The sequence below is a fragment of the Nelumbo lutea genome, chromosome 3 (genome assembly GCF_056320005.1).
Source record: "Nelumbo lutea isolate HS-2025 chromosome 3, American lotus-T2T, whole genome shotgun sequence".
Taxonomy (NCBI): domain Eukaryota; kingdom Viridiplantae; phylum Streptophyta; class Magnoliopsida; order Proteales; family Nelumbonaceae; genus Nelumbo; species Nelumbo lutea.
In genome coordinates, this window is record NC_142686.1 from 31,779,848 (window position 1) to 31,785,847 (window position 6,000).

The following is a 6,000-nucleotide window of genomic DNA, read 5'->3' on the forward strand; positions in this document are numbered from 1 at the left end:
AAGATTGGGATTTTGGTGTGGATGAATTAAAAAAAAAAAAAAAGATTCAACTATAATATCAAAAAAGAAAAGATATAAGACTAGGAGAACTTATTCCTACAAATAAATTAACCCATATATATAATTTCCTATTCTTATGTCTACTAATCCAATGAAAAATGACCACCTGTCCCTACCCCATGTGATAAGAGTTATAACTTTCCATAACTAACCAAAAGTTAGCCACTATCCAATTGAACTATGTCGGCCGGCCTAGTTTACGTATTGAGGAGGACCTATCAAAAGCCAGTCCGACTGGGCAACTGCTACTCCGCCTTTTGCTGCCTACCTCAAGGATTAATAACACGTGAAACTTGGAGGTCATCGATCACGGCCGTCCAAATGTTTAGACCGGTTTGGATGTATAAATTTGACTTTTGGTTGGGAACCTTTCCTTGGACGACTGATATCTCCCATTGACGACCAGTGAACACCACCTTATCTCATATTTAGTCTTGGACAGAACTCTCCTTCACCTTTATTTATATATCCACACTTTAATTAACTTAGCTTGTTAAGTTTAAAAGCCATCCCTTCATTAATTTCAGTAATTAATGAACCATTATCTCAATAAAATTAAATGAACAAATTAAGCCACGCACAACTTCATTCCCAGTTACGTTAGTAGTGTAGATGATGCATATGTTGCAGAAATATGAAGAAGTCAAAACACTTAATTATAAAGGTTAATTTTAAAATTATTTCTTTTTTAAATAAAGAATGTAGGTAGAGAGAAAAGTCTTGCCTTTTGGAGAGACGACGTATGGCATGCAGAATAGCTAGTCATCATATGACTAACGAATTTTCAATGATGCCATTCTCTTCCCATTTCTCTATATATACATATCTCCTCTCCTCGCTCATACAAAATCACAAGAAAGAAGAAGAAGAAGAAGAAGAAGAAAAAGAGTGAAAAAAACGTAAAAAATTACTTCAAAATGTCTTCAATATGTTCTGGTAAGGACACTAGCTAGCTAAAACTGGGTTTTGGACGGAAAAGCTTCTTTTTAATTATATTTCATGCATTAACCTAGCTACTAGCTAGCAGCTAGCATGGTGTTTTATTATTATTAATTCTATTAATGCTTGAATGATGGATTAATTAATGATAATATATTTGATATGGATGTAGGAAAGAGTTCATGGGCAGAGCTGGTGGGAGCTGAAGGGGAAGTTGCAAAAGCAACGATCGAACAGGAGAACCCTGCAGTGAGTGCTATCGTTGTGTTACAAGGAACAAACGTTCACGAAGATTTCCGTTGCAGCAGGGTTTGGGTCTGGGTTGATGCCAATGGGACTGTCATAAGCGTTCCCACAATTGGGTAGATGTAGATCACAATATCACATCACATATATGCATGCGGCATGCATGCCTACTTGATTTTATATTATTTATTAGGCCATATAATTAATTTAACTGTGTACGTACTCTTCTCTTACTAGTTGTAATATTGTGATAATAAATAAATATTGTCGAAGGGGAATGTCCCATGTGCATGTGATGTATGTTTAATTTGTTGTACCTCATATAATCCATAAGACTCCATTTGGAAGGAATACAAATACAAATATTAGAGTGTAAAATCTTGTATTTTATATTATTTTGTATATATTTATATTTATACTTGATGGAGCGCGATCCGGCTGGTCTTAGTTGTCCGCTGCTTTGCTTTCGAACGAGGTAGCAGGGATCCTGAAACGGGAGAGATGGGAAAGCTCCGGGGGGAACCCGGTGTAGAGGCTCCGAAGCTCAAGTTATAATCTTTCAAAAGCTAGGTAATGCCAGATAGCGCAAAGTTTGCATACCTCTGTTATCGGGGGGCAGGGGGCTCTTATAGTCGCTTCGTGTACTCGTCCCGAGGCCCTTGTCAGATCGGGTATGATTACTCTTGCGCTTGTCAACTCGACTGTCGTCCCTTCTACTGAGATAGAACCGTCACTGCCTAACCGTCACTGCCTAACCGTCTAACTGGAGATGGCGGCGTCAGTGGCGGTGGCAGGTGGCCGTTTAGAGTGCTGCTGCCAAAACGTCAGATCCCAAGTCAGTTAGGCATGGCACCCTCGGGCACGGAATTCCCTGGTGCCAGGCATGGTACGACTTGTTTGGCTTTGGTGCCTAGAAGATGATGCAAAGTGCTGAGCGAGGCAGTCTTGAGCTCAGAGGTATCCCGAACTGTAACAAGGTGGGTCAGTTCGGCGAAGTGTGTCCCGAGCTGTTACAAGGTGGCAGTTCAGCGAAGTCTATCCCGAGCTGTTACAAGGCGGTCAGTTCGGCGAAGTCTACCCCGAGCTGTTACAAGGTGGCAGTTCGGCGAAGTCTACCTCGAGCTGTTACAAGGCGCAGTTGGGCGAAGTCTATCCCGAGCTGTTAAAAGGTGGGTTAGTTCGGCGAAGTGTGCCCTTGTTCCCGCCTAGGCTTGACCCCTTTTGCCGAACTGTCGTTTCTGCCACGTGTCTCATAATAAAGAGGTCGGGCCAAATTTTCCTTCATCAATTGCCCCCCACTCCTTGCGCCGAGGGCCTTGCCATGGTGCGGGGAGTTTTCACGAGGTGGTTGTAGATTTGTCTCGTCCTTCAAACCTTCACTGTATGAGACGCTTTTGCTAGGGTTTTTTCGGTTTTCGAGAAGGCTGGAAACGTGCCTTACTCAAGAACGCTGGTGGTTGTGACCGTGCGTTTTAAATTTCAAACCAACTCGCGCCGCTGGGACGTGACAGCGGGTCATTTCAAAAAGGCATGCCATTGCTATACGTACGCCGTCGACTGTCAGGGAGACGTGCGGCGCGTCAGATTCGAAAAGACGCGTGTCGAAGCGACGTCGGTTTCAAAAAGACGTGCTGACGTTTCACTTTTTTTGGAAAGACGTGCGCCAATCACGTCTCGACTTTAAGGGTTGCAAGGTTGGTAAGAACGTGGGCCGTCGGATCGTCTTCAGTCTGCACGGTCGATTCTTGGTTACTGTAGCTATAAATAGTGGGGGACCCCGGTTGGTTTATCACTTCTGCGGTTGTCTATCGAGTTCGCGTTCAACCTTCCAACTCGCGTCTGTCTCTTCCAGCTCGCGTCAAGGCTGGTTATACAGTCTTCACGGTTCTTTAGCTTGTTCTTCAAACTTTCCGGTGAGTACTTTCTTGAATCTATCTTTTCCCTAATGTCTAGCTTTGATAGCTCAGACGATTCTTCGAGTAGGGCCGACGTAGGTTCCACCAACCGAGCCGAGTCCCCAGACTACCTCAGTGACCCCGATGTGGAGCTTGAAGACTATGAACTAGTGGGCCGAGTTGCTTTGGGCAGTTTGGCGTCTACCTCTCGCCGAGGTCGGATGCTAGACAGGTTTGGTCCTTCGACCATGACGCCTGAGGGGCTTCAATCCATACTTCTGTCCTACAATCTTCCTGGGGGGTACACCTATTTCATTCCTTCGGGTAGCTTTCCTTGGGAACACGGTCCCGACGAGATCGTGATTTTTCGAGAGCAACTCGCCGCAGGGTTGCGACTTCCTTTCCATCCCCTCCTCGTCGAAGTCATAAACCACTTCGGTGTCACCATTGGCCAGCTTCATCCGAACTCTATTCGGAACCTGGTAGGGACGATATCCCTTTTTTGCGAGCAGAATTTCCCCTTGGACTTAGAGATATTCTCCTCTATCTTGATGCTCAAGAGACAGGCGGGTCCTCTTCCTGGGGGGAGACGGGCATATTACCTTACTCCTCGCCAGGGTTTTAAGCTTCTGCACGATCTCCCTAACAAGGTCCCGGCGTGGAAGCGGGACTATTTCAGCGTGCGAAGTGCACAAGGATGGCCCTTTCAGACCAGGTGGGGTGAGGCCGCTCCCGACTCGGGCGTAACTCTTGATAAAGAGACGGTGAAGGGTCTCCGGTAGTGGGCACGACAAGGCTTAAAGTGCCACCACTACTTAACGGAGGCTAAGCTTTTTGCAGCCGGTCTGAGTTCGGGTAGGTTTCTGGCTATGTGGTTTCTTGCTTGCTCTGTTCCTTCATTTTTTTCTGATGTCGAACTCGTTCTGCAGGTGTGATGGATGCGGAGAGAACTCGCGGCGGGCGTTTGTTCCAAGGTATGAAGAGGAGGAAGCGGGTCGCCAAGCGAACTCGTACCGAGCTGCCCCTGGATGAGGAGCCCCAAGCCCCAAACCATACGACAGAGGATCTGCCCAGGGAGCCCGAAGTGACTCCACCGGTGCACGAGACTGCCGGGGCGCCTTTCGCTGAAACCACTCATACGGGCGCTCCTGCATACTCAAGTGCTCCTCACTCCGGGTCTGCTCATACGCGGGCTGGGCCCTCAGGCTCGGGAGCTCAAGGGGAGTTTAGGAGCGTGTTGATGCCGAACTACGCTCTTCAAAAGAGTAGGGATGCTACTTTTCTCGAGGAGGTCGCGGCGTGGACCGATCTTCCCTTGAATCAGGTCGCTTGCCGCGCCGTAACACATGCCATGGTGGTAAGTGAGATTCTGTCTTCCTTTTTTATTCTGTTGCTTCTGCTGTTATTTGCTCACTTGTTTCTTTTGGTAGGTGAATTCTTCAATTCATGCCTTGGCTGCCCAAGTGGAGAGGAGCTCGCGACAGGCGCGAGCTGCTGAGGCTGCTGCTCATGCGGCTGAAGAAGCCTTCCGTGCTGTAGAGGCAAATACCCGGGCTGCTGAGGCGGCTGCTTACGCTGCTGAAAAGGCTGCTCGCGTCGCGATGGCCAGACAGGCGAGGTCTCAGCGTGACGCCGAGGCCATGGGGGTAGTTGTCAAGCACATGGCGGACTTGAAGTTGGATTTGCAGCATCAAGTCGAGTATCTTCAGGAGAACATTAGGGAGAGAACACAGATTTTCTCCCAAGGCATTGAAGACGCCAAAAAGAAGGCAGTTGAAGACTACATTGCCTCCCCGCGTTTTGACGATCTGATGGTGGACTCTTACAGGAGGGGGTTCAAGTTGAGCCGGTGGATGATCCAGAATACATACCCCGACCTCGATGTAAGTGCCATAACCACTTCGCGCATAACTCAGGAGATGGCCAATGCTGCCGATGGCGAGCCGGACTCTGAAGGAGAGGCAGGGCCTTCGGGTGTTGTTGAAGTGCCTTCCGATGGCGAAGAAGTGGCTCCGGGCATGTAATTTTTTTTTTTTTTGCCAATGTACTGTTTCTTGCAATGGAGTGTCTTTTTCCCTTGCTCATCTTCCCCGAGCTGTTTCTTTGCTGGGTTTTTAGATTTCCGTGGTCTTTTATGCCGCGAACTGATTTTTTGCCGAGCTGATAATGTGCTGAAGTTCCTCGGCTTGCCTTGTGGCACGGCCTGATTTCGTCCACTTCGCTAGGTGGTTTATAGGTAGTATTGCCTCAAGTTCACGATGTTCCACGTTCGGGGTACTCGTTTGCCTTCCAAGGTTTCGAGTTCATATGCGCCCCCGAGCGCTGTTTTTACTTTATAGGGACCTTCCCAATTAGGTCCAAGCTTGCCGACACCGGGTTCGGGCACCATAATTTTCCGGAGGACCAGGTCGCCGACTCGGAAGCTTCGTCGCTTTACTCTGCTATTGTAGTAGCGGGCTACCTGCTGCTGGGTATGCCGCTGTTCGGATGTGCGTGAGGTCCCTTACCTCGTCCAGTAGGTCGAGGTTGGTGCGTAACTCATCTCCGTTCGTCCGATCGTCGTATGTTTCTAATCGCAACATTGGTATTTCGATTTCCGCCGGGATCACTGCTTCAGTGCCGTAGGTGAGGTTGATGGGGGTTTCTCCCGTGGTTGCTTTTTCGGTTGTTCGGTGAGCCCATAAGACACTTGGTAGCTCTTCGGCCCACAATCCCTTAGCTCGATCCAGACGTGCTTTCAGTCCGCGCAGGATGGCTCTGTTCATTACTTCCGTCTGACCGTTTGCCAATGGGTGCGCGACTGACGTGAAATTTTGTCGAATCCCCATGTCCTGGCACCACTCTTGGAACTTGATATCCT